Source organism: Tupaia chinensis, unplaced genomic scaffold (genome assembly GCF_000334495.1).
Source record: "Tupaia chinensis unplaced genomic scaffold, TupChi_1.0 Scaffold000066_1, whole genome shotgun sequence".
Lineage (NCBI taxonomy): Eukaryota > Metazoa > Chordata > Mammalia > Scandentia > Tupaiidae > Tupaia > Tupaia belangeri.
The window spans coordinates 8,698,243-8,709,847 of NW_006159525.1; positions in this window are offsets into that span (position 1 = coordinate 8,698,243).

An 11,605-nucleotide genomic window follows, 5' to 3' on the forward strand; every position below is an offset into this window, starting at 1 on the left:
AAAAAAATTAAAAAATAATATTGGGATGTGGTGTTTTTTTTTTTTTTTTTTTTTTTTGGAGAGATTCTTCGCTATAGGGCACATGCACTCGCCAGACAGACAGAGAGAGACATAGAGACAGAAAGCGAGAAATCACCCCCCAGGGGGGATAATCATGCTGCAATCCCTTCTCCTCCATTCTCCTCTTGGGATCTTGGGCACACATGAACACGCGCCTGGCGTGAGTTTTAAGCCACCGGGTCCGGGACGCGAACCGTGGTCAACTACGTGGGAGTCCAGCAACATAGCCATTACGCTAACTGCTGGTTCCCTGTAGTAGTCTTTATAAAGTGTTTACTATCATGTGCACACGTGTGGTTCCACAAGGATGCACTTAGTCCCTAACAGGTACCACTGTGCCGGGTGCTTCAGCCAGTGCCTTCTCTTGTGGAGAGGTGAAGTGTCAAAATTATTTTCTAATAATTTGTATGCTGTATATTTTCGTACACCTTTTTTGAGGACATATAATTTTTTGTTTGCTTGGAGAAACTCTGGGAGACATTGGGGTAGAGAAAGACTTCTTAAATAAGACTCCCAAAGCACAGGCAATAATCCCTAAAATAGACAAGTGGGACTATATTAGACTAAGAAGTTTCTGCATGGCAAAAGACACAGTAACTAGTGTGAATAGACAGCCCACACAATGGAAACATATTTTTGTAAATTATGCGTCAGATAAGGGACTGATAACCAGAATTCACAAGGAACTCAAGCAGCTGTTCTGAAAAAAGACTATCAATCTTATTAAAAGATGAGGGAATGAGTTGAAAAACCTACTCTCCAAAGAAGACATATGAATATCTAAAAGGCATATGAAAAAATGCTCAACATCCCTCATTGTAAGGAAAGTGCAGATCAAAATAACAATGAGGTACCACCTAACCCCAGTCAGAATGACTAAGATTAAAAAAACAAAAAAAGATAAGTGTTGGTGGGGATGTGGTGAAAGGGGGACTTTCTTACACTGCTGGTGGGAATGTAAATTGGTCCAGCCACTATGGAGAACAATTTGGAGATTCCTCAGAAATCTACAAATAGAACTACCGTATGATCCAGCAATCCCACTCCTTGGTATCTACTCAAAGGACAGAAGAATACTTAATCGGAAAAGTGCTTGCACATCGATGTTTATTGTGGCACTATTCACAATTGCTAAGTCATGGAAACAACCCAAATGCCCATGAACAGATGAATGGTTAGAAAAACTGTGGCACATATACTCCATGGAATACTATTCAGCCATAAAAAAAAAACTCTGGCTTTTGATAGGAACAAGTGAAACAAGCCAGGCTATGAAGGAGAGGCATTGTATGTTCTCCTTAATATATACCGAGCGTCTGCACTCTATGACTGAAACTAATTCACTAAAGGATATAGAAACACAGCATATAGATGTAAATGCCTGATATAGTATGTGTGCAAGAGGAGGGTCTGAGGAAGGACATTTAGAAGAAAAATAGGGAGGCAAAGTATTGCTATCACAGGGAGGTGAGGAGAGATGTTCACCTGTTGAAATATCCATTTTGTAAGTTAAATAATAATGTGATTGAATATAAAAAATGAAATGAAAAATAAATAAATTAATTAAAAAATAAGAAATAAAAAAATATAAAAGAGATTTTTGCTATAGATTTTTGCTGGAGAGGCAGAAAGAAGGCAAGAAATCATGCCCTAGAGGAGATGGCCACCATAATCCCTTATCCTCCATTCTCCTCTCAAGATTTTGGGCACACACACACACACTCACCTGACTTGAGTTTTAACCCACTGAATCTGGGACTTGAAACGTGGTCAACTACATGTGAGTCCAGCGATGTAACCATTATGCCATCTGCTTGTCGCTTGAGGAGGTGGTGTTTTGCATGATAATCTGTATGTATTTAAGGGATACAATTTGATTAGTATTAGCCAATAAATAAGTGCTCTCATAAAATAACACGGCAATGACCATAACAACCTAATATTTCCATCTCCCTAAAAAAATTTCCTTTGGACCTTTTGCAGTCTATTCATTCTTTCACTCACGACCTCCAATGATTAACTTACTTTCTGTCCCTATAGATTAGTCTTCATTTTCTAGAACTTATGTAAATAGAATAACACAATTTTGTGTCTATTTTTGTTACATTCATTTAGCATAGTGACTTTGAGATCCATCTATTGTTCTCTATATCAGTAGTGTGTTCTTTTTATTTCTTACTAGTAGTCAACTGTTTAGATATTCCTCAAGTTGTTTGCTGATGGACATTAAATTTTTTTCTAGTGTTTGAATGTTACTGATTTAGCTGCTATGAACACCCACATCCATGTCTTTCTGTGATTGTTTTCACATGTAATCAATGAAACCCTGGGGTCCAATAGAAGTGGATATTTAACATTCTATTGAATAGCCCAGTTTTTTCTCCTCTCCAGTTTTCCTATGCTTTTATTCCTCTCTTATGTAGTTTATCTAGTTTTATTCCTCTTTCTTACTTAATTTATAGTTTATGCAGAGAGTTTGAATGGGATTCCAGGCATAAAATAAAGTACATTTCTGTGTTACAAAACCACAAGGGAGGGAACCAGCAGTTAGCGTAATGGCTATGTCGCTGGACTCTCACGTAGTCGACCGCGGTTCAATAAAGTATATTTCTGTGTTACAAAACCACAAGGGAACGTTTTCAATTTCCTATCATCTGTTCTGTCAAAGCCCAAGCAAATACTGATAGGCTACTGAAATGTAAAAGACCTGGTCCTTCTCTTCTACAATTAGAATCTATGTCCTTACGGTGAGTCTCTAACATGAAAGACTCACCATTATGGCTAGATATTTCTGTCCTCTCAAAATTCATTGATTATAATCCTGAACTTCATTGTGATGGTATTAGGAGGTGAGATCTTGAGGAAGCAATTCAATTGTGAGAATTTAGCTCTTATGAATGGGATCTGTGCCCTTGTAAAAGAACCCAGAGTTCTCTTACTCTCTTTCATCACTTAAGGACACAATTAGAAATCAGCAGGCTACAACTCAGAGGAGGGCCCTCACCAGAACCCCACCAATTTTGGCTTCCTGATCTCAGACTTCCAACCTCTAGAACAATGACAAATAGATGTCTGTTGTTTGTAAGCCAGTCTCTGATACTTTGTCATAGCAATCTAAACTGAGAAATTAACTTTAAGTACTATTTGAATGAACATTTGAATGAATAAATGTTTGAATGAGTATCTCTTTTGATATTAACATGTGAAATTTTACAACAAATGAAGAGACCGGAACTTACTTTTTTAAAAAAATTAGTTATTATTTTTTATTTTTTTAATTTGACCAGAAAGAGACAGACAGACAGAGAAATACAGATAGTGAGAAAGGAAGCTGCCAGGTCAGGACTTGATCCATGGACGGCCATGTGAGAGCCTAGCATCCTAATCACCATGCCACCTGCTGGCCTCAGAACTGCTTTTCAAAAATGGATTTCATAATGATGAATTTGCATGACCTGTCTCAAGAGAAAGCAGTGAATTGTGATTCATATCTCATTAGTCATCCTTCTGTTTTATATTTCGCTGTTTGGGCTGTATCCACCTGCGTCTCTACCCCCAAAACTACTATTTCACTTCCCTGAAGGCAAGTATTTATTATATTTGTTTGCTGTGTCACTAAGCACACAACCATGAAGGTTGTACATCTTCATCTTTATTTTATATTTGCCAACATAAAATGACTGACTGATAATATCTATGACTTGTAGGAATATTTCTCTTAAGTTTGTTTCTTCCTTTCATGAGAGTGAGAGGCACAGAAAATAATAAGAGCACCCTCAGCAGGGTCTCAAGTCATGATCCTGCTCCCTCCTCCAGCCTTTTAATCTAGGGAGGACCAGGTGTGTGTGCCTCGCAAGTACAGGTAGACTGGAGACACAAACTAAAGATCTTCCATGTAAACCACCACCATCTACCTGCACCACCTAGCTGCCCTGGTAAGACTACTTGATATTCATTTAACTCAACACAATTTTTATCAAATGCTCACTATTTTATTTATTTACTTATTTATTTCTTTTGAGAGGGAGAGAGATATTTTTGCTATAGGGGGTCTGGCATGAGTTTCAACATGCCGAGCATGGGACTTGAACCACAATTGTCCATGTGAGAGTCCAGTGCCCAAAACACTACGCCAATTGCTATCTCCCATTTACTATATTCCAAGTGCTGTTTTAGGAGATGTGAAAAATGTTAATGACAATGCAGACAAAAATTCATGCCCTTAAGAAGTTTATACTTCAGTGTTGGTGACAGACAATAAGCAAAATTTGAAAAAAAAAAGTAATTACAGCAAATGGCAAATGGCAATAAGAACGATGAGAAAATACAAAGTGAGACTATCTGGTCATGAAGAAGTGAAAAACATAGATGTTTTTCGAAAAATGTGGCAGGTAAAGAGTTAGCATGTGGAAAAATCTTGAGGTGAAAGTGTCTCTGGAAGGCTGTATCTTGAATAAAATCAAGGAGGCTAGTGCAATGGAGTGACAGGAAACAGTATTAGCTGACGTCAGAAAAATTTCAGGTGATAGGGTCAGGTCTACTTGGAGAGTAAGTACCTTGGGCCTCACTTGGAGTGAGCTGGGAAGACATTTGACAGCATGGAGGAGACAAGTAACATGATGATCTCTTTTATGTTTTATCAGTATCACTCTGACTGTAGTGTCTAGGCTAGAAGGGAATGGGAGCTGCCAGGATATTGATTGGGAATCTAAGGCAATGATCCAAGGGATTGATATTGGTAGTTTGAAGTTGGGTAGATTCTGTGGAGATGAGAAGTATGAGTGATCAGGTGATGTTAAGAGAATGTCCGGTTTGAAAAGTCTTCTAGACATTGGAGTAGCAATGCTGAATGGCTGGTTGGATATACAAATTTGGAGTTCAAGAGTCAGCACATAAAGATAATGGATCGGCTCAGGTGATGGCACCAAAAGAATGTAGCAGTTAGGGAAGAACCTTGACAGACCCCAATATTAAGTGGTCAGATAGATGGAAAGAAATCAGCAGAGGAAGCCAAGAAGGAGTAGCCAATGAAATAGGAAGAACACCAGGAGTGTTACCAGAAAGTACCAGGTATTTAAGGATAGACATGAGATCAAAGTTAAGGAGCTGAATGGTGACAGAAGAATAATGGTACGGAAAGGCTCATGGTGAGCAAGGAGGGCTCCCCTTTCTTCCATGGCTAGTAATAGGGTCAGATGTAAAGAGGAAAACAACAATAACCACAGCAACAACAAAGAAACTGCCAACCTTTGATATCAAAACAGGGTGATTCAGGAAGAGCCATATCTTGATTTTGGTTATATAAGAAGCTTTGGGAATGTTGAAATAGGAGATAACTAGACAAGAATTCTAAAGACCATAGTGGAGATTTCAGAAGTGGTGGTGCAGGGAAATTAGAACAGAAAGATGACCAGTCATATCCCTCTGTGGTTCAGAGTGTAAGACATGAAAGTTGACCTGAGTACAGGCTTACAGTGTATGACATAAACCAAGACAAAGACATTCTCTCAAGGCAGACGGGTAACAGGCAGTAAGTGATGAGATGAAGGAGGGATATAGCTCTGAGCTCCGTATTCATTTAAGCTGTTAGATGCTTAGGTCAAAGCTATATTTTGTTAGCAGGTAGGAATCCTTCCTGACCTCACAGCCTTTGCTTCTTATAAGTTGAGATGTAGGAGTTTAAGGGTATGCTAGGGAAACTCAACTCAAAATATTGCTTCTTTTTTAACCTCCTTGTACTGTACTTTCCCTGAGGTATCATGACAAGCACATTTGGATCACCCTAGCTAGAAGAAAATGAAGCTGCTGTGCACATCCTCATCAGCATTGGACACCAGAAATGCTTATTGTCATGAACAATCAGAGAAGAATGCAATGGCAGTGACACAGAGGGCAGTGTCCATGGCACACTTTTCTGTGTACCAAGGTAGGCCTTCATGCCCTAAGTTACTGCTCATATTAACCAACCATGTATCTTTGGATATGTAACATAAATCCTCTATGCCTCGATTTTTTTCAAAATTAAAATGAAGATAACACCCTTTGGGCAACATTCTTCTAGGTTTTAGACAGAAACCTTCTGGAATGTACACACAATATCCTTTGTCCTTTCTCTTTTTAAGAACAAAACTGCAATTTTATTTGGCAAGCCATTATGCCCTGCTCAGGTGAGATATTCCTTGTTCCAGGCTCTTTGCAGGAGGAAGTGACTGTGTCATTTATTCTAGTCAATGAGACAAAAATCACTCTACCAAAGGCTTCGAGAAAACCCTGTCTGTGGCAGCTACTCCCTTTTTCTTCCGACAAGAGCTTCGAAGTGAGGTTTCCAGCTGCCAACTTCCAGCCGGAGGAACTCTCTTGCTGACATGAGATGAGGATAAAAGCAATACTTGGACAGTTTTTGAGAGAAAACATAAAAGGTTCTTGTGTTCTTGACAGTGTTTTTGACTTCTTGAACCATGGCTAAATTCTAAGTACCTCTGAGCTTTTTATTTGATTAAGAAAACTCGACTTCTATTTGTGTAAGCAACCATGATTTGAGTTTTCTAGCTCTTACAATGAAATAAGTACCAATTATGGGGCTGGCAGGTGGCATGGTGGTTAAAGGCACTGGATTCCCACATGGTTCAAGTCCCAGACCTGGTGACTTGCTCTCTCACTTTCTCTTTCTCTCTTTCTCTGTCTCTGTCTGGTCAAATTAAAAGAAAGTATTAATAATAAAACATGGAATTAAATAAATAAATAAGTTTTTAAAAAAGAAAGAAATCCCAATATAACTTATAAGGTATCTGGCAATAGTAAAATGCTCAATAATTCATTTATCTATATATTTATTTGGCCCTTATGTGCCTAAACTTGAATTAACCAAAATTTATTACACATAATCATCACTGGTCCATGCATTTTTTTATTTTAGCTAATTCATTTAAAAATATTCTTTAATGGGGAATTTATTTTATTTCACTTAGAATGAAATATTTTTAAAGTTTTATTTTAGTTTTAATTAATTTAATTAATATCAATTATATGTACCAATGGAATGCAACATGGTTTTGATGCATCTATATGTCGTGGAATGATCAAATCAGGCTAATTAGTATATTTATCACCTCACATATTTATATTCCTTTGTGATGAGAGTATTTAAAGTCCTCTTTTATTAATAGATATTTTGAAATATACAGTACATTATTATTAACTGTAGTCACCATCCACAGAATACCAAAACTTATTTCTTTTAACTGAAACTTTGTAACCTGTTGACCAATGTCTCCCATGGGAACTTTTTTTTTTTACCCTTTGTGTTCCTTCTTAATGGGAACATATTGTGTCTTTGAGGTTCAAGTCAATTTATGTAGAGGGACAGTTATGCTTTTGGTAAGTCAAGGTTTGGGTGATATTGGTGAGGATTTGGTTTTAGTTGCATTTACAACCACTATTACAGAGCCGGCTTGATAAACATGAGGACCTGTTTTATCAGCTCCTACCTCTATTACAGGGACAGGGAAACTAGATATAGCTGCTAGAACTACCTGTAAGTATTTCGGTTTGAAAGATACTAGACAGGGACCAGCAGATGGTGAACTTCCACATGACAGACTATGGTTTGAGTCTAACCTGTGGATCAAAAATCACAATGGTCTGGTGTCTGCATGCCCAAGATCCCAAGAGGAGAATGGAAAAGAAAGGATTTTGACATGACCGTCTTCCCTGGGGGGGTGATTTCTTGCTCTCCTTTTCACTGTCTCTCTTTCTCTCTTTGGTGAGCATATGGTCGCTTAGGAAAAATCTTGTAAAAAAAAAAGATACTATACTGATTTCTTACTCTCCTTTTCACTGTCTCTCTCTCTTTCTCTCTTTGGTGAGCATATGGTCGCTTAGGAAAAATCTTGTAAAAAAAAAAGATACTATACATAGAAATCAAGTGGTACTTCAAGTTACAAATCAAATGCATAGGTTATGAGTGTTGAATGGAAGAATTACTTCTTTGCTCTCCAAGATAGAGTTTCACCTGTGTGTGCGGTCATGGACTCCACATAACCTCCTTCTAGTCAGTTGATTTAAGCAATAGAACCAAAACCAATAAGAAGGAAAAACTTAGAACTAAGCCTTTTGAATATTTAAAAAATAGTTTTAACATTTTTATTGAATAGTACTGGGATGTTTGGTAGTTTAAGGATTTGATGTCTGTTTTAAGAGATTATATCTGGAATAAGAATAAGAAGCTCTTTAAATGTTTTAATACCACTTGATTTATAAAGAAGCATTTTGGAAAGAAACAAAAATGTCATCTAATTCTATGTTTTAAGTATACATACATCTTAAACAATAAAGAATCTGAATTTTATTGAGTAAGAAGCTCAGTTGTTGATATATTTGTTATACTTTAAATTATAGCATATGTGCTCACCAGAGTGCTACAGAGAGACCACAAGAGTGGAGGAGGGAGAAAGTACCTCCCAGTGAGGAATCTCTCCTCCATTTCTACATTCCGTCAGGATTTGGAGCATGTACATGTCCTTGGAGTGTTTTTCAAGTTGCTGAGTCAAGGATTCAAGGTGCAACTGGCCATGTGGAATCTGGCTCCCTTAACCAGTAGGCCATGGAGTCAGCCCACACTTTAGTATTTCTTCTTTTTTTTAAAAGTTCATTTAACTTTTTTTTGTTTTTACTCTTTTAAAATTTACATTCAATTGGGAGAGGGGGAGGAACAGAGAAAAATACATTTAATTGACACAAAAATGAAAAGTTATATGCTGATGATATTGTATAAGATGATGTCTTTGTCTTGACTGACAAGTACTGTACTGATGCTGGGGAAAAATAACATGTTTTATACACTATAATGGTGTCTAGTGATTAAATGTAAATAATAAATATTTAAAAATTGCATTTAATCACTGCATCTTTATAACATACATTATGTTTTTTTTTTTTCAACATGGATCCAGTGCATATCAATCAAGTCAAAGATTACGATATATAGGTCCTTGGGAAAGTCATGACATATATTTCTTTGTTTTATTTTTGGAGAGGTTTTTGCTATAGGGTATGTGTGCTCACCAGAAAGACAGAGAGACAGAGAGACAGAAAGTGAAGAATTACCCCCCCGGTGGGGGGTGGCCGTGCTGCAATCCCTTCTCCTCCATTCTCCTCTCAGGATCTTGGGAACACACGTACACACACCTGGAATGAGTTTAAGCCACCAGATCCGGGACTCAAACCGCGGTCGACTACATGGCAGTCCAGTGACATGGCCATTATGCCAACTTCTGGTCCCCTATATTTATGTTTTTGTGTGCAAAAATGCATCATGATTTTCCTGACAAGCCAATATATTGTCATCAACAGATAACTTTTCATTAATTTGTCTGTTAAATGTTCTGTCCCAACCCCTCCCTTCTATTTCCTGTTACCCACCCTGACTCCTCCTATACTGTCTCTGATATTTCTAGTTGTCTGCTCTACTGTTATAAGTTCATCTTTCAGTTTCTGCCATAGAGTGCACACATTCAGTGTATATTCACTGGAGACATGCAATGTCTCTCTTTTATAGCTGGGCTTTCTTCACTTACGATGAAATCTTCTAATTAATCCACTTTCCAATTCAGTATATATTGAGTGGGGACATACAATGTCTCTCTTTCCTAGTCAGGCTTTCTTCACTTAGCATTAAATCTTCTAATTAATTCACTTTGTATCAAATGTCAGTGTGTCACTTTTCTATGTCTGAGTAGTATTCCATCAGTTTTTTAAAAAGTTTATGCACACAGATTGTAATATGTTACTTACACTTATTTAAAATGCACATCCTGTTTCTAATTTCATTTTCTTTAAATCCAGAATTCAGTTGTGAAAACTCCAAATTCCCACTAGCATTAACAGTAAATAGATGTATTCTATACTTATAGTAATATTGCTTGCAAGTGGATCCTCTAGATTTATTACTTAGAATAAAGAAAAAAAAGTCAGAAAAGAATTTATGGAATTTCCAGAAATTGCAACAGGGTCTGCTTCCATGCTGATGAATTGCTCCTTGAGGAAAATCAGCTCTTTTATTAATATAACATCTGGCTTGCATCTTGCATAAATAAAAACGTAAGAGTGGGCCAGAAGTAATGAAAGAGGGAAATTGGAGGATGACATGTGAGCTTTCTTGCATAATAATCTCTAACATCCAAGAAATCTAATTAGAAGAAATGTCATCTAATGAGACTCTGGTCAAGGTAATTCCACAGGAGATGGCAAAGCCTCATGAGACCACAACAAAAACAGTGAATCTGTTAGGTAATTTGAAGAATACTGGAACAGTGAGTATCGCTGAAGGACTCTATTCAGTCAAAACAACAATTATCAATGGCTTCTCTGGGACCATTTATGACTCTAACTGCAGAAATGCCATACTTGGGTTAATATGCTTTAAGAAGCACTGTACTGTTCTCATCTGCATGATCAGATTTCTGCCTTTTCCTTTGTGTATTATCAGTCTAGAAGAACGGAGCATGCCTAATTAACCGTAGCAGTAGAAGTTAATTCTCATGCTATTACATAGATGAGTGGGATGTTTCCTCCTCTATAGAAAACACCATTTGTGACAATTGTGTTGGGTGTCAACTGCATATTAAAGTCGAATGTCATTGATTCTCCAATTAAATCTTGTTTTTGATTTTTCCAGATAGGGAAACTGAAGTAACGAGTTGAAATTCAATAATATTAGCTACTATCAAATAGTAAAAAAGAAAAAAAAGTAAAAAGATAAAAAATACAAATGAGACTAAGGGCTGTTGGCAATGTTTTGTTGTTTTTTAAGAATGTGTGAAGAATATATTAGTTAACTTTGAGCTTGATAGGTATGCCTTCTATTATCATGTACCTCTCTCTGCTCCATGTTATTTGGGAAGAAAGCCAGTTTCTCTGCTGCTTAGTGCATTTCCAATGTTCTGAAGACACGAACCAGCTGCTTAGTAGAGTCACACAAACTAGTCCATGCTAGCAAAACAGATACATAAAAGAAAGTACTGGAAAAGTGGGAATTGTGCTAAAAAGTGGGAATTGTGTTAAAAATAAAGAACTATAAATTCTATAAAATATATATTCCAATAGATTTCCTAAAATCAGAGTCATTGTTTATTCTGATGAATTTTTTTCTGTCTCTCTCCTACTAATCATTTTTATTTATAAAAACTTTGCTGACATAAAATTCAACTAGTATTTTCAATGGTATTTTGGCAATAGGTATTACGTTCTTCAATTGAATGCTCCAATTAAGTTAGTATTTTTGAAAGTACACAATTTTCGACCCACAAATTTAAAGAATCTATCCTAACTGAATAAATATGGAGAATACTAAACACATAAGAAAATGTTTAATTTAGCATTTTTATAATTGTGAACACTGAGAATTGCTCAAATAGTCTCCTAAGGAAGGAATAGGTTACCTATATGGTAGCAAAGACAAACCTTGGAGTCTAATTTAATCACTGAAAGGGAATGTAGAGAATCCATTCAACTCTAGTCTTTATTTTTTTAATTTATTTTTTAAAGA